Raw genomic sequence first — 26,371 nt, 5'->3', positions numbered from 1 at the left:
TTGTTATTGTGAATAGGACCATGATAACCATGGGTAAGCAGGCAGTGCTGATTTCATTTTCTTGGGGTGTATACAAGAAGTGGGCTAGCTGAATCATATGGTAGCTCTATTTTAGTTTTTTGAGGAATCACCCTACTGTTTCCATAGTGGCTGTACTAATTAACATTCACACCAACAGTGGATAAGGGTTCTCTTCTCTCCAGAGCCTTGCCAGCACTTGATATTTTTGTTTTTGTGATAATGGCCATTCTAACTGGGGTCATATGGAATTTCTATAGAGTTTTCATTTGTATTTATCCAATGGCTAAAGGTATTGTATTTTTCAAAAATTTGTTGGCCATTTGTGCTTCTGTTGAGTAGCTAACAAATATTTTTCCCGTCCTATAGGTTGTCTTTTCATTTTGTTGATAATTTCATTTGCTGGGCAGAAGCTTTTTAATTTGCTGTAATTCAATTTGCCATTCTTGCTTTTGTGTTCAGAGTTATAAGAGTCTTATGCAGAAAACTGTGGCCTGTGCCAATATCTTGAAGTGTTTCTCCTAGGTATCCTTCTAGTAGTTTTAAAGTTTTGGGACTTATATTAAGGTATTTGGTCCTTTTCAGTTGATTTCTGTACAGAGTGAGAAATAGAGGTCTTATTGCAGTCTTCTACATGTAGATATTAAGTTTTACCAGCACCATCGTTGAAGAGGCCATGCTGACTAAGGTGCTAGATGACGGGTGCTGGGATATTCTGCTTCTTTTGCTTTATTATCCTCCTAGTCTCTGGATTTCACCAGGTTTCCCTTTCTCTGCTGTCCGTTTCCATGTTTCCATTGCTCTTCCATGGCCACTCACCTCTCCATGCAATTGTGCACCTGTTGCTTTGGTCCATGGAGAAGCAGGCGGGTGCTGGGTGCCTCTGTATTACCATCTTGCCTCCTCAAGCAAGATACCTACTTGTTAGGTGAGTCTAGAGAGTGGAGAGGTTTGGAGTTGAAAGCAGAGGAGGAATGAAACTGGAAGACAATGTTAGAGAACAGCAGGTCTTCAAATACCCCAGTGAGTATTTAGTAGCTTTTAAAGTATGTTTTAATCATTTAATTTCCAAAGCTTGTGTTTGGCGTGTCTACCAGAGACTATCGTAGATTAATTCTGAAGTTCTTACAAAGATGTATTCTATTTTCAATTTTCTATTCTTTTAGGGTTACTGAAATATTTATTGTTCCCAGACTTAAGTAGTCATAAATGTGCAAATAAATGATTTTTCTTGTTTAATTATTTGGTTGTTAATCAATTAATCAATTACTTACCTTTTATTGTTGGCTAAAATATAATAAACAAATATAATGCTTTGCATAAATTACATATATTATACCAATTCTAAATGAATATAATAGTATTATTTAAATCACATTGAGCTATTATTAAAATTTGAGGCTTAGCAATTCATTTGTATTATTATGGAGCAGAATTTTTTACATTTTATGACATGCTTTTGAATTTTTAAAAAGTATTTCTCAATATATATCATAAATATTATACAATATCTATTGAAATATCATAATTTATGTTGCATAAAACATATATTCTCCATGATTGATTTTCCGTGCTTTTCTATACTCTTTGATTGCAGAAGTCTACAGTTGATATACTAAATCAATAACTTTTTTCATTAAAAAATATATCAACTTCTTAATGACATATTTAGACTCAGACTATATATGACATCTTGCTAATTGTTTACTCCAGAAGACCAGTTGCAGTGACAGAATGAAAACTGATTTCAGCAGTTCTCCCCTCAATGTCTCTGACTGCACCTGACAATCTAAAACCAAGGCATAGAGAGCAATGCTAGTCATTCCCTTTCGAGGGACAATAATACCGGGGCTGGTAACATTTTTATATTAAATCATTTCATGAAGTCACTTGACTTTGTTGTGCTGGTTTTGTTACCTGTAGTAGTTAATACAGATGCTTACAATTACTGAAGAAGCCAAAGCTAAAAAGTAGAATATTCTCAGTCATGAGATAACATTCTCACATAATTGCAATCATACTTATGATTTTTTTGAGGCAAAATTCTCAGTCACAGTAGCATTTTTTTTCTGCTAAACTAAAAGTCTATGTTTAAAAAGTGTTGAATAGTGTTCTTGAAAAGAAAAAAAAAACAAATAAAGGAAAGGTCTCTCTGAATTCAGCCAGCTCCTTGTGATAAGGCTTTAGAATTCGTTAGTTTACATGTCTCGGTTATAAATCCAGGGCCAGTTGGCAAGGACATGCAAAAACACTCAAAGTGCTGGTGTGTCAGAGTGTAGCCGATTCTGTGATGTGTTTTTAACTTGAATCTTTATCAAAGTTATTTCATCTCAGTATGATTTCTCTTTTCTCTAAATCTAAATTGGGATAAATTTACTTTATATTGTGGTGCTACAGGCTCCCAGTTAGATTGCCCTAAGCAGGATGGGTGAATGTGTTAGTTTAGAGGAAATCCTTTTGAGCAGGTTATCTGAGTTCAAATCCCAGCTTACCACTAACAAGTGCTGCCTCTGGATGGAATCCTTCATCTTTCTATTCTTCTGTTTTCCCACTTATAGTTTATAGCTTGTCTACTTCTTGGCCTGGTACAGTGTTTATAAAATATAGTGTTTGGAAAATACTGAAGAGTCTATAAGAGTTTTGCACATGGAAACTTGAACATCCAGAAATGCACATTAAAAAGTCTAAATGCTGATTTGCTAATTCTCTGGTTAAGCGTAGCATAACTCATGATAATAACCAGGTAATAAATTCATTTCTAATGTAATACACAAGCCAGTCCTAGGCCATTGATAATAATACCTTTATTTCACACATAACTGAAAATTGGAGAGACTCAAAATACTTGTCCTGAACTCTGTTAGTTGGAAGATGGGATTTTAAATGCTATACTCCAGAGATCTAGCACTTAACTATTTTACTGTATAACCATGAAATCCAAGGAACAGCACCAGAGAGAATGAGTTATGGGTGGTGTTCTGTAGGAAGATAATGGGTAAACTGAATTAGCAAAGGACAAATCTAGTATTTGTGTGCTGCCATTTCTCAGATCATGAGGCCAAAGTTTTGGCATCTCTGATTTTTTTCTTCAACAGCCTCCAGAGATAACAATAGCTTTGAGGGGAAATGGGTAAGAATATACATTTCTAAGTGTGCCATTATTAGAAAAATGCTTAATTTTCATCTTCAGGTATAAAAAAATAAAGTTGTCAAGTAATCCTCCTACATCTATTGGTTGCTAATAATAAGGAATGCACTAGTTTATTTTTACTTCACTAATGTCATTCCCCCCCGCCCGCCCAAAGAATGGATTGCATGTTACTTGAAAAATGGTCTGTCTAGTTTTGCCTGCCCTGATGTCACTATATGAGTGAATCCCAACACTTGGCTGCACCTTCAAAATCATGAGGAAACTTTGAAACAGGAGAAAGGACTTCTGTACTAGGTAGAATAAATGAGCTGCCTTTATCACCTTCAACAGGAAACTAAATTAGACTCACACTAATGATCATTTCTATTCTAGGAAAAGTCTAAGTGCCTACATAAGTATACTGTGTTACAGAAATATGGCAGATTAAAACAATGAAATTCATACATTTCCATGGCACAGAAAAGCAATTATGGAAAGTCATTTCAAACACCTTCAGTCTTTCAGATTTTAATCTAATTTTCTTTTTTCCTAACTACCAATTTAAGTTTTATTTGTATCTCAAGAATATTGTTTTATCTATTTTTATTTTTTATTTTATGGAATATACTTTGTTATATGCAATTGTTTTGAGAGTAGAAAAAAGGTGGAAGATATTAGATTTGAAGTGGTAGATCTGGGGAGAGAACTAGGTATGTTGATATGGAGATTGTCCCGGTCCATTCTTTCCACAAGTGGTTTTTGTGCACTGACCATGTGCTGGGTACTGTGAGTGATAAGACTAGGGATACAAGGATAAAAATATAGTTCCTGTTCTTGGGGCACCAATAAACATAATGATAAATAACTGAATATAAAAGAAGGTGGTAAATATCTTAAAGGGCAGAAGGGATTAAAAAGAAGGAAGAGAATATTTGCCTCATGTGCTAGCCAATATGTTATATCCTAATACAAAGTTTTTAATTCATGAAGTTATATTTATTTCCACTTTATTAATGAGAAAAGTAAAAGGCTGAAGAAGTTTGATGTCATGTAGATAATAATTCTAGCTGTGTTTAGAACTTCAATCTCTCATCTTCATAACATTGTTTTTATACAATGATACCAGAGTTTATGCAGTTTGCTTTATCATAGCCAATCATCTGGGAAATATCTTAATATACAGTTTTTTAGCTTCAATACCAGAAGTCCTAAATCAGATACCCCCATGTAGGGGCTGAAGAAATCTGTACTTTTAATAAGCAAGTCTCAAGTTTTTAATCAACCAAGATTTAGAAGCTCATAGTATCAGTTTACTACATTCTATGCTCATAATGAAGAAATTATGTTGAGTGGAGAAAGGAAGACTATTCATGAATACTTTAGAAAAAAATTATACTTGACCTTGTCAACCGAATAGGAGTTTGCTAAATGGTAAGGGGGAAAGTTTTTGGTATGATTTTTTTTTTTCAGAGAGCTCTTTTATGGTAAATGTAAATTAGATTTCATGTTTTCTTGGGTTACCTGATTCACCAAAATGTGCCATAGATAGAAAGATTGATGGATAGATATAGATAGATGATAGATATGCATATAATACATACACATCAAATTTAATCTTTATTAGTTCTAACTAGTTATATATGATAGTAGAATGTGTTTTGGCACACCATACATAAATAGTGTAACTTCTCATCCTTCTCATTGTATATAGTATAGAATCATACCAGTCATTTAATCATATATGCCTGATTTATTCTTCTGTCCTTACTAACCTTAAAACCCCTCCCCTCCTTTCACTCCCCTCTGTATAATCCAAGTAACTCTATTCTTCCCTAGCCTCCTGGCTGATTGTGAATTAGCATCCACATATCAGAGAAAACAAATTTAATCTTTCATGACAAGCAGCGTATTGATAGAGGAGGATAGATAGATATTCAAAGTCCTATTTTTAAAAATTGACAAAGTGCAGAGCCTTATATTATTTAAAATTTTGCTTTCTACAGTTTCAATTATCAAGGGTCTACCATGCTCTGAAAATATTAAGTGGAAATTAGCAAAATGAGTAATTCATAGTTTACCTTTTATCACAGTACATTGTATCACATTGTTACATTTGTTATATTTTGCTATTTGCTGTTATTGTTAATCTCTTATGGTCCCTATATTTACCATGTTTTGAAAATAAGAGGGGAAACTATAGTAAAAAATGTCGACTTTAATTCCTCAATTTGATGTTCCTCCCACAAAAAATTAAGGTTAACTACTAGTCAATAGTGATTAGAAGAAGCTCTGAGAGAAAGGTTGGCATTTCTGAAATTTTCTGTTCCTATTTCTTGGCTGCTTCTGTATAGTGCAGAAGAATGTTACTTTTCAAGAATTTCAAGGCCAAACTGGTCTGCTTAGTATATTTGTGTAGCTGAGTAATTGGACCTATCACTTTGGATCTGTGAGGAATTGAGATAATGCAGTAAATACTCACAAGCACCTGCTGTACACCTGGCACCATCCAAGTCATGTCAACCACAGCATTCCCTTGAACAAAGATCTTCAACTTCACATCCTACTTTGTGGGGTGATTTAGTAATAATAAAATAAAATACACTTACTGAGCATTTGCCACATGCTATGTACTCTTTTAAGTGGTCCACATACATTCTATTATTTAATCATCACATCAATTCAATGCAGTGGGTGTAATTTTATATGGTGAAAATGTAAGGTAGACAAAAGTTAAAAACATTGGCCAACTTAATAATTGGCCAATTTAATAAGTAATGGAATAAGAGTTTAATAAGTAATGGAGTAAGTTCAATAAGCAATGAAATCAGAGTTCAAACATACAGAAAAGTGGTTTCAGAAATTGAAACCACTTGAAAATGCTATATGCTCACAACAATACATAGTGATTTTGATAATGGTTTTGAAAGAAACCCATATCCACAAGTTAAGCATAACTAAGAAGAGAGAATAAAGTGTTTCCACTTACTCCTGCATGCGCTTTCCCCCCCTCTTACTAGCATCTTACAACAGTATGGTATATTATTGTCAATTAATGAACCAGTATTGATATATGCTTATTAATTAATAAGTTTATGAACTTTTAAAATTATTTTTAACCTACTGGCTTTTGTGTGTGTGTGTGTGTGTGTGTGTGTGTGTGTGTGTGTGTGTGCTTTAGGATCCTATGTTACTATATTCTCATTTAGCTATTATGTGTCACTAAGCCCCTCTGTACAGTGACAATTTCTCAGACTTGTTTTTGATAATCTTAGTAATTTTGAAGGATCTTATGGGTATATTGTAGAATACACCTTTATTGAATTTGTCTTTTGCTTTCCTCATGACTAAACTGAAGTTCTGAGTTTGGGGAGGAAGATCACAATGTAAAGTGACATTTTCAACACCTCAGGTCAAGCACACATACCCATAGTGTGATTCATTACTGTTAACATTGACCTTCACCATCTGACTCAAGTAGTGTTTGCCACCTTCTTCCATTGCATAGTTCCTCTTTCCTCCACTATTCCCCATACCCCTTCCATCATCCCATGGTCTTTGGAAAGAAATCATTTTGCATAGTCTATAAACTCAGGACTAGTAGTCTCCTTGAGAATTGAGTAGCTACATAAGTTATTTGAAATTCTTCTGCAGAGGAGATTTGTCTTTTCACTTGCACTTATATTCAGCAATTTATTTAAATCACACTGTCTTGTGGGTATTTTTTTTATCCTGAAGAGTCTATAAACCAACAGTAAATTATTTATTTATTTTTCTCCAATGATTTTAGTTTCATCCACTGGGGGAGGGGTTCTCATTGGTTTCGGTGCTGTTTTGACATACTCCTATCCATTATCTACCTGTATAATCTCAATATCTCTCTCTCTCTCTCTCTCTCTCTCTCTCTCTCTCTCTCTCATGTTACATGTTGCTCAACACTCACACTGTACATTTTCTAATCTGGTCCTAGAACCAGTCATTTCTCCAAGAAACCTTGGTTACTTTTGTTGGAGAATGATAAGAAAAACCAAGATCTGGGTACTTACTGACACTGGGTGTTATTTTTTTAATGATCTCTCAGTTGACAAAGCAAAGAAATAAATGTGTGTATACTACTCATATCTGTGCACACATCTCTAGACATTTATATGTGGCCATCTGCATCCATATTGCTCTAAACACGAGTCAATCTGAAGTACTCATAGCATGCATCACTCTAGCCTCCTCCACTTGGTTGTTAATAAATGTCCACTCTAATGGTCAGCAACCAGATCTCACCATTCACTTTCCATATACTTTAATGTTCAATTCTAGTGAGTGTATATATGTGTGTTTGTGTGTGTGTGTTACATATGTGTATATAAACACATACAGATATTCCTCAACTGGCAAACTTACCATAAGTTGAAAATTCATGTAATGCACCTAGCTTCCTGAGCATATCAGTTCTGCAACACAGTGCACTGTAGAATGTTGGTTTTTTACTCTTGTCTTCACATGAATGAATGGGAACTGTGGGTGATTGCTGCTGCCCAGCATCACCGGGTCTATGGTGATGCATATCAGAGCTTGGGGACAAAATCAAAATTCAAAATTTGAAGTGCAGTTTCTACTGAATGTGTGTTGCTTTTGCATCATAAAATCAAAAAGTCATTAATTTGAACCATTGAAAATTGGGATCCATCTGTATTAGCAGTCTGAGAATTGTTAACCTTTACATGGCAAACAGCTTTATCAATTAGAGTTTAGTGCTCATGTGCAATTCCTTTTGCCTTTTATTTTAATAGACTCCACTAATTTCCAAAGTCACTTAGGTTCACAACCTTTTTTCAATCTCCTTCAATGATATCTTTTCATATATTTGTAATACATTCAGATTCTGTTGGCACGGTCTCGGTTATTTCTGTGGTAAGGCAAAACTTAATTAGGGTTTAGAGTTTGAGGGCACAGAGTCAAATTTTAAATAGTTTTATATTAATCACTTAATAATACTTGAGTTATCTTGTCCACTTCCATTTCTTAGTATAAATTTTGTTTCATAAATGCTCATTTAAGGCACTTGCCATTACCTATTGCTATAGTATTAGTTTACTAAAATGGAAACTTAAAATCATACACTAACTTAGATTAATGTATGTGTTTTATTTTTATCCTCCAGATTTTTCCTTTATTTTATGCTGTATGAGGAATCAGACATCACAGAAGCCTGGCTTTATTGAGAGGAACATGATATATGATAGGGTCAATTTTCTAAGATTTATTTCTATCACATTAACCTTTAATTTTCCCAGGTTTACAAAATCATCATGGAATGGACTGAGGTTTCCACTTGCCCATTCAAGTCTCCAGAACAGTTTAGAGTCAGTGTTACTGTCAGTGCTACTGTTATCTGGGTGCTTCAGTGAAATCTTGAGAATCCAGAAATGCTTTGTACCTGGGAGTGGTGCTGAGTGTTGGGCTCTGGTAGCTTTCTGTGCATTGTAGAATCATCCTTAACCTGCACTGAATAACTCATTCCTTTTTACTTTATCCAATAGTGCTTCTCTGCTAATCACATCAGTGTCAGATTATAATAACAACAACATATTTTATTATGTGGTTTTAGTCCCAACACTTCATTTTTTAAACATTACTCCCTCATTCTCAGAGCTACTCTTTATACTTCCTACATTTCAGTCATAGCTTATTTTCATCTGTAATCCCACTTTTCTCTCTATGCATGTCACCATGGAAACCATAACAGAATGTCTGCATTTACAAATTGTGGTATAAATTATAGGCCATTACAATTGTGATGTTACTATTCTGCTAAGAGCGCTATGTTTTCATCCATAACAGGGTTATGACTGCTCTTCATTCTAAGAGGTATGGTGGTAGTTCAGTGCATAAATAGGCCATACTGTGGTCTTCCCCTCCATAAGTGTTACTTTGAAATAAACTATTATTGGATAGTATTTAATCTATTATTGGATAGTATTTAATAGGTGTTTTTAAGTTTATTGTGAATGACTACATCTCTAGTTAAGTTTCTTGATTGTGTTCTAATTTTCCATTAAATATTCAACTTTACAAAACTCCCTTCAGAAATACAACTCTATCTGTGAAACACTCTTTGCCAGGCACTGTGGCAGGGGTTATAGGCAATAACTTAAAAAAGCAATCAATAAAAGGAATCAAATATGCAAATAAGTATAAAAGAGCAGCATATAGAGTATTAGTCAAAGACTGGTAAGGAAAATAGAAAACAATAAATGTATTTAAGACATAGGAAATTTATTGAAGGAAATCAGTTATCTGGTTGATAAGAGACACCAAGAAACCAGGAATAAGGAAGCAGCTCCACACTTGGCAAAAACCAAACCAAAAAGCTACCAGCTCTTAGAAAGAGGGAGAAAAGTAAGACATTATTACTGAAGCCTAGAGACTCAACTCATTCATTGGGTCATGAGATGTTTAAGAGCTTGTCTGGAAGATGCTAAATCCATGCAAGGGACACAACATCTGCCAGAGATGCATACAACATAGAGGGAATATCTGCCTTCTCTGTACTTCCTTAACTACAATCTCCTGCTGTTGCTCTCTGAGGGCTTTCTGACAAAGAGATTGGTAAATGCAAATTTTAGCTGTCAGCTCCCATAATATAGAGGGCAGGAGAGCAAGGAATAAACTCAACAGCAAATTGGTCCAGCACTCCTAGCAAGGTTACTGGAATAATGAGATATTATTGTAAGTTCTCACATGCTAAATTGGCTGTATTCTGCCTTTAAATACACATAAAGAGACAGCTGGGTCTATGAGGACAGGAACAAACAATACATTGAAATATTTCTGGAAAAGATAAACTATACAATCCTCATTTATACTCAAATATGAACACTACACTTACATGATAGAATAAGTAAATTTAATAGTTTAAAAAGGCTAGAGCCTTCAGGCTTTCTAATTCACTTTATGATGTGTTTTATACTTGATTTTTCTTTTATTCTTTGCTCTGTTGGTTTATTCTTTTCCATTTTACTAAGTGTGGGTATATCCATGATTTATATTTAATTCTTTGTTTCGTACTTCCCATCCAAACCATTTTTCAGAGATATCAGCTTCTGCTATGGATTCCATTATTGTATTTAGGCAGACATTTTTCCATGACATATTTTTACTTCTGAATTCATTTCTTTGTTTCCATGTGATATCTCTAGCTAAATATTGTGATCTCATTGTTTGGATGGTCTATCATCATTTTAAACATAAACTTCAGAATCGAGGTTAGGCAGGAAACAGATGGCATATTCTAAGGGTTAATTGAACATGTTTACTGAATAACTATATAAAGAGGTGTGGGCAGGGTTAAGAGAATAAAGAAATGATGGTGATATATCCAGAGACTAGTAATATAAAGAAACTTTGCCTCTTCTAGGGTAGAATATCCAGGTAAGATTGGTTATGAGAACCTAGAACTGAAGTTGTGAGAAATGGGTTTCCTGAAAAGAACTTTACAGTTTGTACAGAGATGCAGTCCCTGCTAGAATTGTAGTTGCAGGAAGCCAGGAACATATGTACCTGACCTCTATTTCTGCCTGGCCTCTGTTTCCTCCTGGCCTCCTATTTCATGGGCCTCTCATTGTTGTGTTTTATGTTCTTAGAAAGCCATATGTACTTATTCGAAGGTAAAGATTATTCTAAAGGGCCCAGTAAGGAAGACAGAAAATCATTTGAACAACTGGTGAATCTTCAGAAAACCCTTTTGGAGAAAACAAGTCAAGAAGGCCGGTTACTCCAAAATAAAGGCAGTGTAAGAGCTGTTAATTTGTGTGAAATCATAAAGTCTTCCAAAAAATTATATCTTAAGATGATTTGTTGGGGGCTGGGGATGTGGCTCAAGCGGTAGCGCGCTCGCCTGGCATGCATGCGGCCCGGGTTCGATCCTCAGCACCACATACCAACAAAGATGTTGTGTCCTCCGAGAACTAAAAAATAAATATTAAAAATTCTCTCTCTCTCTCTCTCTCCCCCCCTCCCTCCCTTTCTCCCTCCCTCCCTCTCTCTCTCTCTCCTCTCTCCTCTCTCACTCTCTTTTTTAAAAAAAGATGATTTGTTAAGAAATAAGTGTCTGTTAAAATATAACAAATTAACTGAACCCTATATAAAAAGCTATGTAAAAATCTAGTATAAAAAACATTAACAAGCTGAGTATATTGTACTATTTAATGCAGGTAAAAGTAGTCCTGTCCCTCTTCTAAGCCACCCTAAAGGGATCACCATGTTACATCAAAATACAATATCCTGCTGTTGATAATCATGACCCTGTTTTATTAAGAGATGGTGGCAATCATAAACGATACATGTCATGTTCACAGTATTTTGTGCTTAAAATGTATTTTCTAAATGTTAGCTATCATTAAGATAATCATGCTAAAATACTGTATTAAAAGGAATTGTACATTTGTAGAAAGATTCATGTTAAAATTATTTAAACTTTAAATGCCATCCTACGGTGTATGCTTTCAATCAAAGAAAAAAGTAAGCACCTTATTATTAATGAGATGAATCAAAATCACTACCAGCCATGCTAGTGCTTTGTGCGCCGTGCCAGTGTGATGCAAAATATGAATGTTAAATTGGATTACCTGGCGGCCAGTGCCCACCACACAGGGATGCTGTGCTCTGTGAAATCCTACTCGAGTTACCTCTGTAGAGTGTACTTTAGGATGAAGGAGACTTGAGAGGAATAGGAAGACTCTGATCTTCTTGGCTGTGGTCTTGTCTTTCCTATAGGTTCTTATCCCAGGCCTAGTGGAGGGGTCCACCTAAAGGAAGCAGATTCTGAGCCCAGAAGAACTGGAGGAAAGACAGAAAAGAAGACAAGAAGCAGCAGCCAAGAGAAAGATTAATAGAGGAAAAGAAGAGGGCAAAGGAAGAGGTTGAACATAAGAAAAAGTATGTCCATAAAGTACTGTGGTTTCCAGTGACGTAGGTCTCATCTTCTCTACTAGATTGTAGAGAAGGGAAGGATATTCATATGGGAAATTTAATATTTTTTTAAGAGAGAGAGAATTTTTTAATATTTATTTTTTAGTTTTCGGTGGACACAACATCTTTATTTTTATGTGGTGCTGAGGATAAAGCCCAGCGCCTCGTGCATGCCAGGCAAGCGCACTACTGCTTGAGCCATATCCCCAAGCCCTTAATATATATTTGATGGAAAAAAAGTATGTCTGTGTTACTAACCAAGCTGAGGGTCACAGTTGGCAAAGGATTCCACACTTGAACATCACTTAAAAATTCAAAAAAGTACCAACCTGGTAGTTCCTGTTGGTAACAGAATACTATTTTTTGGATTAGGGATTGAACCTGGGACACTCTACCACGATCTACTTCCCCAGTTCTTTTTATTTTTTATTTTGAGCCAGCTCTCACTAAGTTGTCCAGCTGGCCTCTAACTTGTGATCCTCTTGCCTCAGCTTCCGGAGTAGCTGGGATCACAGGTGTGCACCACCACACCTGACTCCACAGAACACTTCTTCAAAGATTCAGCTTTAACGTTGAGTCTACTTTAGCGAGAAGTCTTGAGTACCTACAGCAGAGAAACAAGAAATTTTAAAGATTTTATTATAGTTGACAAGGAATTGTTTATTTGAAGAGTCCCTTTTAGTCATGTTCTTAAAAACAGGGACATTGGGTGGCTGCTCATTATTGAAGTGTAATCAAGAGATAGTTGGGCTAATCACTAAAACTTGTTTATTTACAATTGAGCAGAAAACTTCAATCGGTGGGTTTGTAATTGCATTTTACTTGGCAGTTATTGTTTGGGAATAGCAGTGCAAACTGTGCTCAAAGGAGAGGTTCCTTTTCTCTTCTCTCTGACCTACTGAAGGATGGCTTGGTGGAAGTCCAACAACTACCGGTCCTTCTGCCTGCCCTCTGAGGAGAGTGAGCCTGAAGACCTTGAGGATGAGGAAGACAGGGGTGCTGCCGAGCTGGGCTGCGAAGACCCAGACCCAGCTTCCATCAAGTATGTCAGCGGTGACGTCACACACCCTCAGGCCCAGGCCGAGGACGCCTTCATTGTGCATTGTGTAGGTACGAGAAGTGGTGTGGGACAGGGAGAGTGCCTCATCTTCATGGTGCCAAGAAAGGGAGAGGATGAGGCACAGTCATGGCTTAAGGGCTGGTCCCAGTGCAGTGTCATGTGGCCAAGAAAGCATGGCTTGTAAAATCTGTGGACGTGGATTTGACTCTTGGCTCTTTGGTTTACCTGGTTGAGTTACCCACTCTCCCTGAGTGTCAGCCTCCTAATCTATGTTAATGGGACAATATCTGTCTCATCCTCTGCACAAGTTTTTTAAGAGGGTGAAACAAGGCTGCATTTTAGAAGAAAACTGTATTCTCTGAGAAACTCCCTGTGTGTTCCCCTGACAACCTTTGCATATTCTGTATCCTCTGCCAGGAACCCTATTTTCCCAAATAATCCCATCAAGCATTGTTCAAATGTCTGCTTGTAAAACAGTCTGTATGTTGCCTCTGTTACTCTGTCCTCTTTCTACACTACTTACTTTTATCCCCTTCTGTCATATTAATGTACATCTTTGACTATCTCATTGCATTAGAACATAAGCTTAATGGAAGAGGACTGTGTGTGTGCATGTGTGTTCACTGTATTACCCCAGTACCTGGAATGATGTCTGACGTGTGATACAGGTAAATGAGTAGTTGTGGTATGAATGGGTATAAATACCAGGTGCCAACCAGCTACATTAATGTGAGCTTGAATGAGTCATTTAACTTTTTCTCTTCCTTGCTTGTAAAACGGGAGTTGTATGCTGTGGTATTAACAGTGCTTGTCACTGCTGTGTTCCATCCGCTCTCCACCCTCCAGAGTTATAGACCCACCAGAGATTCCTGCTTCTTCATAACACTCATTTTTGAGCTGCCTTTCTGTTATGATGACCAGAAAGGCATATCTTTCAGAAAATCTGAACATATTTGGGAATCCAACTATGATTCTCTTAGGAGATCAGATATATCGATCCTTCCCTTTGAAAAAATCATTCTTCTACAAGCCTATCTTGTGTAATTTTGTTTTTCTAAATTGTGGGCTTGACTTTGCCTCTTACAGATGAAAATTTTCTTTCTTCTGTCAGATGACTCTGGCCGCTGGGGCAGACGTGGCTTATTCACTGCTCTGGAAGCACGATCAGCTGAGCCAAGAAAAATATATGAGCTGGCAGGAAAAATGAAAGGTAAGAAACATAACAATGGAATAAGACAGGAAAAGACACTCAGGACGGTATTGGGTTTAGCTAGCCCTCGAGAAGACTTAGGAGAGCTGATTGGGATCGGAATTCTGTCATCTCTCTGCCTGTTTTCTCATCTGTAAGGTATATACTTTGTCACACCTACCCCGTGGGACTACAGTGAAGATAATGAATGTGTAGGTATTTTGAAAAATGTCAATTGCTGCCTCTTCAAGTATTAGAATAAAGATTATTTCATCCAACTCATGCCATCTTCATAAGGGAATATCCCATAAAAATGTCAGACAGCTATAGGAGAGAAATGCGACACACTACTAAAACTGGTGGGTGGTGGGTCAGGTTTGTGCTAGGTGGATTATGAGGTCAGCAGAGCCTGGGTACAGCACTCCCTGGAGACAGAAATAAGGCTGTTTGGGACTAGGAGAACTTAGAAGACTAAGAAGTATTGTCCTTTGTCACACAGAAGGGAAAAGGCCACCTCCTTTACGTGTCAAGGTTGCAACATGTCAGGAAGAGTAAGATGATCACTGAGGTCATTTTCTGCCATTGAGCAGTCACGGGACCTTGTCCAACAAAGAAGGGCCCTCCTGATATCTTAGAGACTGGTTTTTCCTCATTCTTTTGCCCAGTTCTCTAAAGTAGAGAGAAACATAAGGGTGTAAAACACATTGCTGAAAAAAGGGTTTGGTGTGTGTGTGTTGAAACAGCCAACCCAGATCTAGATCTTGACTTGGCAGGATTCAAAACAAAAGCAAAAAGGTACAGAGAACCCAGGAGCGGTCAGAGCCAGAGGTGCAGACTGAGGTCCCTGTTAGAAATCGTGTTAGAGAAATGAGAGGGCAGAGAACAGTACGTGGAAAACTTTTGGAGCTAAGAGGAGACAATAAGAATTTTCAGAAAAATAAGAGAACCTTGAGAATGTAGTATTTTGAAGTAAAGGTTTTGCTTATTTAAATTGAAGTATTTCAGATTTTTTAAAAAACTGGATATTTTGTATACCTTAATGAGATGCCTTGGGAATGGGAACAGTTCTAAACACAAAATTCACTTATATTTCACATAAATCTAATGGACATAGCCTGAAGGTAGTTTCATACATTATTTTTAGTGCACTGTGCATCACATGAGGTCTAATGTGGAATTTTCCACTTGTGGCATCATATCAGTGTTAAAAATTTGGGATTTGGGAGGATTTGGAATTTCTAGATTAGGGATGCTGCTCAACCTTTGTAAGGGAAAAGAGAATATTAAGAAGGCAAAGTGGTTTACAGTGTCAGACTCTGCATTAGTATACAGGGTAAAAATGGGAGTTCATAACCCACTTCAATCTAATGTATGAAATATGATATGTCGAGCTTTGTAATGTTTTGAACAACCAATAAAAAAAAAGAATTGGGAAAAGGCCACTGGATTCAACCGATGATCAGTCACATGACCTTGGAGCACTTTGAGGAATGTGAGGACTGTCACCTGGTTGTATAGATTTAAGGAAAAAGTGGTCAGTAAGAAAATGGAGTTGGAAGGTGTACACTCTTTTCTGAAGAAGGATTTATATTTTTTTAATCTTTATTTTTGTAGTTGTAGATGGACAGAATGCCTTTATTTTTTTAATTTTTATGTGGTGCTGTGGATTGAACCCAGTGCCTCATGCATGCTAGGCAAGCTGTACCACTGAGCTACAGCTCCAGCCCCATGAAGAAGGATTTAAATAGCCTAGAGCAGAGTAGGTGGAACTGGACCAAGGCTTCCTGGAATGGTAAGAGTTATCTGGGGTCTGGGAAGATGGGTTGAATTTGAATAGGTGGGTAGAATGGCAAGAGATGCCTAACAGTCACCTTCTTTTTGGTATCCCTATGGTATTTACTGTTCCCAAGTCATTGCATAGTCCACACGCATGGGCCAGGCTTAGGCCAAGGAACAGCAGAGTTCAGTTGTAAAGGGAGGGTTGGCCACATCATAGAAGACCATGCATGGCTTGTCCAGGGGATACGTTCTAAGTAGGACCATATCCAGGGGATCATGGCTAGACATACAGGAAACCTGATCAGAAGAATGGCATAGCAGGGCTGGGGCTGGGGCTCAGTGGTGGAGCACTTGCCTAGCATATGTGAGGCACTGGGTTCGATTCTCAGCACTTCATATAAATAAATAAAGGTCCATTGTCACCTAGAAAAAAAATTAAAAAGAAAATGATGTAGCAGAGCCAGTATTTTAGAATTAAAATATTGGGGTGTGCAAGATATCTACCTTTTTAATTTAAACAAAAAGTTTAAACTGGGTTATGTAGAGCCCAGAATTAAATGAGCACATCTGCCTAGAATGTCAGTTTGATTTGATTTGTATGGGGTAGGTAAACATGCAATAGGACTAGACGTAGTAGAATGCAGAATCTGAATGATGTGAGACAAACACTAAGACTTCCAAAGGCATTTCAGGCTCATAGAAGTCCTCCCCACCTCCCTACCCAGGGATGCCTCTAGCACTCGCTTTCCCTCTCCGTGGCCTGTAGGTCACTCGGCTGGTGACGTTTGGGGAATACTGAGTTAGCAGAACATGAAAAATTCAGGAGGGAAGCAGATGAGAACTGGCTAAGGCGGTGACTGACGTCAGGAGAACAGGGGAGTGAGAAAAGGCTACGAAAGACTGGCAGAGGTAAGGTCCTAGACCTAACTGGATTTGGAAGAGCAGGCACAGTAGGGTTTGGAGTAATTCTCCTTCAGTGGTCCATGTGAGGCTGAGTGTTCTTTCTCTTGTTCTTTTTTCTTTTTTTAATCTCAGACTTAAGTTTGGGAGGTGTCCTTTTATTTCCTATTGATGACAAAGAGTCAAGAAACACAGGGCAAGATCCGGTAAGTTTAAAAACAAAAACACATCTGTTAATCAGAACTAACATTTGGCTCCCAATAATTTCTCTTACAGCCTTTCCTGCCCCTGCTGGCCAAGATCTCTGGTATGCGAGTGGTTTGCTATGGCTGCCATAACAGTGCCTCAGACTGGTACTCAGCTTAAACTTAGATACGTATGTTCTCAGAGTTCTGGATGCCACCAATCCAGGATTAGAGTGTTGGTAGGTGGGTTTCTCCTGAGGCTTCTCTACTTGACTTGTAGATGACCACCTTCTCACTGTGTTCTTCAGAGGACACAAGCCAGTTTCGATTATGGCCCACCCTAATAACCCCATTTTAACTTAATAATCTCTATTCTTTCATTGTTTTTATTTTACATGACAGAATGTATTTTGACATGTCATACATACATGGAGTGTAACTGCCCACTCTTTTTTTAAGAGGGGGAGAGAGAGAGAGAATTTTAATATTTATTTTTTAGTTCTCGGGGGACACAACATCTTTGTTTGTATGTGGTGCTGAGGATCGAACCTGGGCCACACGCATGCCAGGCAAGCGCGCTACTGCTTGAGCCACATCCCCAGCCCTGTAACTGCCCATTCTTGTGGTTGTCCATGGTGTGGAGTTACACTGGTTATGTGTTCATGTATGAACATAGGAGAGTTATCTGCAATTCATTCTACTGTTAGTATAAATCTTTTTAAGGCTTTTTTCCAAGTGTAGTTACATTCTGGGGTACTGGGAGTACCCCAAATTCAAAACATGAATTTGGGGGAGCAGGGTCCATCCCATAACAAGCAGGTTGGCCCCCACACTCCACTTCGCCATCCCCCAGCCTTCTGAGTATCACAGTCCCTGAGCACTGTCCTCTGCTTCCTTATCATCCCCTGGCCTAGACTCTAGGCCCCTTTGTGTGTAGGGACTTTTTTATCCTTAGTATCCCACATAGTATTGGCTCCTAGTAAATGCTCAGTGAACATTTACTGAATAGTAAGAAAATATGTCTCAAAACTCTGGGGTTTTCATCATTTATTACATGAAAGTTTCTGTAAAAGATTGTGTTTCCTGGCCAGCCACAGGCAGCAGAAAGGAACCAGTACAACACTTCTCTGCTTACATCAGAATCCTCCTTTTACACCTTAAGTATCTCTTGCTTGCTTGTCTGTCATTTGGAATACCTGTAGTGAATTTACTTACCACACTGACAGTTTTCTCCAAGACCTGAGTCCACATCCAAATTTTGAACCAAAACTTACACTTAAGAAATTTAGAAACCAGGCTGAAAGAGGTTCATTCTCTTCATATTGGTGGTGTGTGTGACTAGCAACAAAGTGGTTTCCAGTTTATTGGTTCATTCATGAATTTCTAAAATAAGAAAAAAAGGCAGAGGGTGGACAACATAATGTCCATGCATGAGAATTTCAGAATATAGTTGCTCAGGAAACTGTTCACGGTGTGGAACGTTGTGTCTGGGACATGACTGTCGTGACTCACATTGGCTCCAGAAGCTCCCTGAACTCTCCAGCTTCCCCCCATTAGGAGGAGGTGGGGGATCTTTGGCATCTGTTTTCATAGAGATTGTCTAGACAGAAATAGTTCCCAAGACAAGCAGGCAGCCTAACTCTAGTGTCAGAGGACTGGATCTTGAGAACCTCTAAAATCCTATCTACTCCTAAGAGTCTTAGAATTTTTCTTTACATATGAGAACATTTAGAAAGTACAAGTTTTAGATTCTAGTTTTTAACATATCATGAAAAGAGGAAGAAATTCCCGTTACCACAAAAACAAGTTATGATGGGTACATAATCACACATTGCTGTGCAAGCAGAGCATACAAAAGAGATGGAGCCACCCAGTACAGTGATGCATGCCTGTAATCCCAGCAGCTCAGGAGGCCGAGGCAGGAGGATCACAAGTTCAAAGCTAACCTCAGCAATTTAGTGAGGCCCTAAGCAACTTAACAAGACCCTGTCTCAAAATGAAAAATAAAAAAAGACTGGGGATGTGGCTTAGTGGTTAAGCACCCCTGGGTTCAATCTCTGTAACCAAAAAAGGGGCCGGTGGGGTGGAGCCAAAGCCAAGGTGGTCCATAAAAGGCTATGTCCCCTCCATGGGCAGGTCACTGAGTTGACAGTAAAACTGTCTCATGTCATCCATCTAATGGTTGTTCTTTCTAGTTAGCCTTGATAGTGGCTCAGCACCGTGATCGCTCCAATGTCCTGTCTGGCATTAAGATGGCAGCCCTAGAAGAGGGCCTCAAGAAGATATTTTTAGCAGCAAAGAAAAAGGTAAGCTCTTCCATCTGAGATCAGGAGAGGACCTTCTTTTTCCAGACATGTGGTGTCGTTTTGAGGGGGAGATGAGGAATGTCCAGACCACACTCGGTTTGCATGGCAAAGGTAGAACACAGAGTGATGACCACTTCATCTTGGCTGTGTGTGACCCGTTTTCCTTTCCAGGTTGGTTTTGTATTTGTTATCTCGTTTTTATCATGATTTTACAGTGGGGAAGAAGATGATTAGAGATGAAGAAATTTGGTCACACGCAATTGGGAAAAGCCGTTTAGTATACCTCCCCTTAGAGAGTCACAGTATGCCATGACTCTCTGCCAAAGAAATTTAATTTTGTTTCTAAACCTAGTGTGTCTTGGTGTTTGTTGAATTTCATGGATTATTGAGGAATCTTTGATTTCACCATTAATCATATTCTACTTCCATTGTGCCTGCTTATTTTCAAGAGCCTGTGGATCTTTATGTTCAGCAGAACAACTTAATTTTTCCCTATTATAATCCCCTCGCCAGCATATTCTTCACACTGTATTTGTGTATTTTGGGTGGACAGTCAATGGTTATTTTCTTCTCTGTATATCGTATACCCATCAACCGATTTTTGATAAGTGAAGACATCATGATCTTTTTTTTTTTTAAATAGCAAGTGTTCATCTTCCACGCATCAGTCATGCCACCAGGGGTTTTAACTGGTATGGTACTGAGTGACTTATTCAGAAACATCTGGCTGCAAGATGCATCCCAACTTACATGTATCCTTTTGTGGTCCTGATAATATGTCCCCTGATTCAGGAGGGAAATATGTTGTTTTCTGGTATTGCTATTTAATCCACAGCCAAGTCCTATCCTGCCATGTTCTTCATTCTGCCCTCCTCAGTGGGACAGACACTCAGAAGCAGTTTCTGACTTATGTATATATCCAGAGCACACACCCATGAGATAGACATGAACACTTTTGGATGCCAAGAGATAGATTTAAAAATATATGAAGGGGAGAATCAATTGAGCAATTGCCTTTTAATTACATACTAATTTTTTTCTTACTACTTTTCTAGAAATCTTTCAGGTCTGTGGACCAAGGCCTGATTCTAAGAACTTATTCTGTTCTCTAAACAGTTAATAAATAAGTGAACTATTTTATTTTGGGAACTTTTTGATATAGTCTGAAGAGGCTATATGAAATTCATTCTATTAAGTCAATAACTAAACTAATATTTATTTCTCAAGATCTCCATTAGCATTCTTTGAACTATTTTACTCTATTAAAAATCAGAAGCTGCCAAGTTGACCCCCTAATGGCTATAATTATACAGAAAATCCATCTTTGTACTTAGATTCTTACTGAATCATTCAGTCACAACTCCTTACAAAAACTTGAAATAGAGAAGGTTTTATGTGCTTGCACAATTTAAGCAGTAGCATAAGAGTTTTACTACAATAGATTAATAGCAGCAATAATTAGTGCCAACAATATTGGAAGTACTTATGATATAGAGAAAAGAAATTAGGACATATTACTTTTAGAATGGTTATTTCACTAATTATTAAACTAGTAGTTTTGACAAAGTTGAATATAAAGTGATGAAAAACATCTTCCTTGACCATCCTTATCAGATATTACTTCCCTAGAAGCAAGACTGCTGTCCTTCATTCACAGTCCCCACTTTCCTCCTCAGCACAGCAGGTGCCTTAACAGTAGGCCCTGCACCAGATCCAGTAGTTAGCAGCCAGCTATCAAGATATTGGCCCAGGGGCTGGAGTTGTGGCTCAGTGGTAGAGGCTCGCCTAGCATGGTCAAGGCCCTGGGTTCCATCCTCAGCACCACGTAAAAATAAATAAATAAATTAAAGATATTGTATCCAACTACAACTAAAAAATATTTAAAAAAAGATATTGGTCCAGACTGACTGTCATGAGTATCTTAGAAAAGAATTGGGCCAGGCATCATAGTGCACACCTAATATTCCAGTGACTCAGAAGGCTAATGTAGGAGGATTGCAAGTTCAAGGCCAGCCTCAGCAACTAGCAAAACACTATCTCAAAAAGGACTGAGGATGTGGTTAAGTATCCCTTGATTCAATCTCAATACCAAAAAGGGGGGGGGATTTGGGGAGCTTTGGGATAGTGTTTTTCTAATTCTAACTTTGTTCTCCTAGATGTGTTACTCTGATATGGTACCTGTAATAGAGGATGCACAACTTATTTGGGAAAGTTATTTGATCTCAGTTTGTATAACTATTTGCATAATGATAAATAATCTGGTCTCTTTGCCATTTTATTCTTTTCCTCTATATCTAGGTTTTTTCCTCCTTCACCAGATGTTTTCTTTACAAAGGGAAAGACTGTCTGGATTAAGGAGATACAAAGGAAATACAACAGGGTGTCTGGGAGAAGGAAACACCTTCAGGTAATTCATGCCTTCAAGAGACAGCCTCAGGAATAGAGCTGAGAAGAGAGTCTTGATCCAGACAAGTGAAGCTTCTCCTGCCCTTCTTTTTGCACTGCTTAGTATCTCAGTCTGAAAAAAACACTTTGGCCGAGAGGCCTGTCAAATGCAACTTCAGAAAAAACAGTGAATCTCGTTTCCCCTACCCATTAAATCCATTTCAGCTTCAACACATGAGAGAATTGTGAAAATGGCACAAAGCAGGCATAAAATGACTAGTGGTGTTGGAGAAGGTCGGGGCCTGAGAACCACTGAGGAAAGAGTCATAGGGATAAACCTAAGTCTGACTTTTCCCACTTTTGTATGTGAAGTCTTTGTCTTGAGCAGCTGTCCTCAGCCAGCCTAATTTCTGCCTCTTTGAGGCCATCAACACCCTGAATGCTGCAGAGTCCTTGTCAGAGGTCTCAGACGGGCCTTTGATGCAGGAAAACCTCACAGAACCAGGATCATGATCTAAGAAAGGTAGTACTTCCAGTACTTTATGATTCTGTTCAACTCCCTACCTATACCTTCATCCTTCTGCAGCTTAGCATCTGTGCCAAAGATGAGTTAGACCCCAAATTCATGATTCCTTATTCTTTTCTCCCCATTTTTTTCATTGCATTTAACTGCCTCCTATCCACTTTTCTTTCCACCAATACTTAACACATAGGTTATTTTTTTAGTTGACAATATTATTTGTACTTACTAGGAATACAGTATTCTAATTTGACACATGTATCTCATATAATTGGTCATGATATATAATAGCCAAGTTGAAGTAATTAATTAGCATTTCCGTCTCCTCAAGTATTATTTCTGTGTGCTGGGATCCTTCAGAATTTCCTCTAGTTATTTTGTTACGTATAATTGTTATAGACTGTTTTCACTATGCCATAGAACACTGGAACTACTCCCCTCTTCACCCATGGTATTTTGGTACCCATCATTACCCTCTCCAAAGCCCCCATTTTTCTACCCTTCCTAGCCTCAAGCAACCTCTGTCATTCTATCTACTTCTATGTAATCAGAACTTTTAGCTTCAACTAATGAGTGAAAACCATTTGATATTCGTATTCTATACCTGGCTTGTTTCACTTGGCAGTTTATCCACTAACACTACCTGGGTAGTTTCTGAACATCTGAGAGAAGTATAGTAACAGGGAACTCAGTACCCAGAGCGTATAGGTGATCTTTCCATGGGCACAGTTGTTGTTTTGTTGGCTTGGGGGGAAGGGGCGGGGGTGCTTGTCACCTTACACTATAGACCATGCTCCCACCATGGGGATTTTACTAAGGATAGACCCTGTGTTAGGGTTCTCCAGGAAAATAGGACATCTGTTGGTAAAAGGAGGCTCATTAGATTGGCTTACGTGACACAAGGGCTAAAAAGTTCCACAGTGGCCATCTGGAGGCTGTGGAGAGCATGGAAGTCATCAGCAGCTCAGTGCAAAGAGCTGGGAGCCTCAGAACGAGACGTACTGATGGTACAGCCCCCAGCCCAACTCCTTGAGGGTTGTTGGTGTAAGTTTGAGTCCAAAGACAGGAAAACCTGCAGTAAATTGTTGAAGGGAAGCAGCAAAAGAAAAGGAACCTTGGAAAACAAGTTTCCCTTTTCTACTTTATGTTCCATCCAGGGCCCCAGCTTGTTGGATGGTGTTGTCTACAGTCAGGGTGGGTCTTCCTTGTTCGCTCTGCTGATCCATATGCCAGTCCTCTCTGTGAACACCCTCACAGACACACCCAGAAGTATGTTTTACCACTTCTCTAGGCATCCTTCAATTCAGTCACATTGACCCCCAGAATGAACCATCCTAGAATCCCCAGGCTGTCTCCTGGTTAATTGGGCCAGGATACATATGTATATAGCCTCAGAAAACTCTCAGTAGGGATGCTGGCTATCCCAGACTGGAAATTTCATAGTCCTCACAGGCATATAGCCACTTAAATAAGCACCCTGAAGTAGGCTTGCTGTGGGAAAGGATATTAGATATCTCCCAGTAGTCAACCATAATGCTGTAGCAGAAATGAGCGGCTGTCTGGATTTGAACTGTCGTAGGGGTCAGGAATCCCGCCCGGAATCAGATCAGGGACTTGCTGTCTAAGACTATAGAGTTGTGTTGGTGCTTGGACTAAAGGCAGGTTCACACGTGGCTCACACTGCCCCTTCTCCTCCTGTTACTGCAGTCCTGCCCACAGAAGGTGCTAAGCCAGTAACTCAGGCTATTCCTGTTACCCTGTGCCCAAGCTTGCATGGCTAGGGGAACTGCTTAGCTCTGGCCAGGGTCCCGGTCCCAGGCAGGGACTACCATGTAGCAGTAGAGAAGAACACCACCTATGCAATTCCCACTGCCAGCCACCCCTGCATCTTATCTGACCAAGTTCTGTCAAAATTGGGTGTGAATGCCACAGAGGAGGTGCTCAGGCCCCTCACTACTACTGGTGCCTTTAATGTCGAGGTCCCTTGCTTGTTGCAGAGCTAGCTTCAACAATGCCGGAGGAAACTCCTGTCACCTAATAGGAGCCACCATTTCCATTATAAGAATAGCCCCACAGTGAAGACCCCACATCCACTGTTGTCCACATCACACTTGCCTGAATTGCTAGTGTGTTTCCACTCTTGCATGGCCCATAGGGGCAGTGGTCCTATCCACTATCTATACCATGCCCTAATTTACTGATCACAGCTGAAGAAGCTTCAGAAACTACACAATGGTTCCCAGCTACAATCAAAGCCAGCCTTGTCAAACCAACACCCAAGACACATGTTCAGGTGGAGTCTGCTTACTAAGAAGGCTACGCCATAAATGTAGTTACCTGATGTACTAAGTCTTGGGAGGTGGGGGTTGGGGGAGACTACCAACCAGGATCATCCAGCAATGCTATCCTTCAGAATCAAAGAAATAAGACTTTCTCAGAACTGAGATAATTAAGACCAGCCTTACAAAAGATACTTAAGGGAGTCCTGTGCCCAGAAGTCAAAGAAAATTACTGTCATGAAAGTAAATCCTACTAGAAGAGTAAATACACAAAAGAAAAACATTTTTATCAGTAAAGTAAGCCATCAAATCACAAAGATAAACGAGAGAAAGTAAAGAGCAAATAATATTCAAAACAACTAACAGGAATAAGCCTTTACCCATCAATGACCTTGAATGGAAACAATTGAAAGATAGCTGGACTGAATAAATCAAAAAGCAAGATCCAATAATATGCTTCCTAAAATAAATTCACAAGTAAAAACATAAAATGAAAGAATGGAAAATGATATTCCAAGCAAAGGGAAACCTAAAGCTAGTAGAAGCAGTAGCTACGTTTACATGTGATGAAATAGACTTTAAGATAAAAACTATAAAGACAAAGTCACTAATAATAATCAAGGATTCAATAAGAAATGATAAATTTATGTGTACCTAACATCAGAGCAACCAGTTTTGTAAAATAGCCACTATTAGACCTAAAGGGAGAGAGACTAATACCATAACAAAGGGGAATTTCAATACCCCACTTTCGTCAGTGGACAATTCATCCAGCCCCTCCGCCAAAAAATGAACAAACATCAGAGTTCAACTATATGTCAGAACATTCCATTCAACAGCTGCAAAGTACACATTCTTTTCATCAATTCATGGAGTTTTCTCTAGAATACACAATATATTACTTCCCAAAATAATTCTAAATAAAAATTTAAAATGAAATTATATTCTATATCCTTTCTGATTACCATGGGTAAAAAACTAGAGTCAGCAACAAAATTAATTTAGACATGGACACTGAACAACATACATTTGAATCAATAGTGGTTTGTCAAGGATAAAAGAAGAGAAACATTAAAATTTCTGGAAACAAAACGAAAACAGCATGCCAAAACTTACGGTATACAACAAAACCAATATTAAGAGGGAACTTGATAGCAATAGTGCCTACATTAAAATTTTTTAAAAAAATTTCAACTAACCTTAAAATGCATCTCAATGATCTAGAAAAGCCAGAACAAATCAACCTCCAAATTAGAAGGAATGAAAGATCAAAGCAGAAATAAATGCAAAAGAGACTAAAAGGGTAATACAAAAGATCAATAAAATGAAGAGGTCATATTTTAAGAAGGTGAACAAAAGCAACAAACCTTTAGCTAAACTAACCAAGAAAAAAAAGAAGACCCAAATAAAATTAGACATTAAGCAAAAGAAGACATTAGCACAGAAATACAAAGGATCATTATGAGATTCTGATAAAAATAAATACGATATGCTAACATTTATAAATCTAATCTAGAAGAAATGGACAAATTTCTAGACACACATAACCTATCAAAATAAATCTGAGGACTCTGCTGCTTCTGGTTCACAGCCACATCTTCTCCGCTTGTGGACATCCTCTTGTCTCTTGCGGTGCCAGCCATGCCATCCCTAAGA

The 26,371-nt window shown here is 38.3% G+C and overlaps 1 pseudogene across 1 annotated transcript; it reads left to right on the top strand.

The window, feature by feature from the left end:
* Positions 1–29: 29 nt before the first annotated feature.
* On the top strand, positions 30–21,224 carry LOC308640682 (chromodomain-helicase-DNA-binding protein 1-like; annotated as a pseudogene). The gene is made up of 9 exons: positions 30–33; positions 10,786–10,934; positions 11,918–12,079; positions 13,017–13,222; positions 14,284–14,382; positions 17,176–17,246; positions 19,421–19,531; positions 20,171–20,283; positions 21,146–21,224. The product of its transcript is annotated as a chromodomain-helicase-DNA-binding protein 1-like (transcript).
* Positions 21,225–26,371: the final 5,147 nt, after the last annotated feature.

Source organism: Spermophilus citellus (assembly GCF_964194105.1).
Source record: "Spermophilus citellus genome assembly, contig: SCAFFOLD_102, whole genome shotgun sequence".
NCBI classification, from domain to species: Eukaryota; Metazoa; Chordata; class Mammalia; order Rodentia; family Sciuridae; genus Spermophilus; species Spermophilus citellus.
The sequence above is the reverse complement of the archived record's forward strand: the minus strand, read 5'-3'. Positions and strand labels throughout refer to the sequence as shown.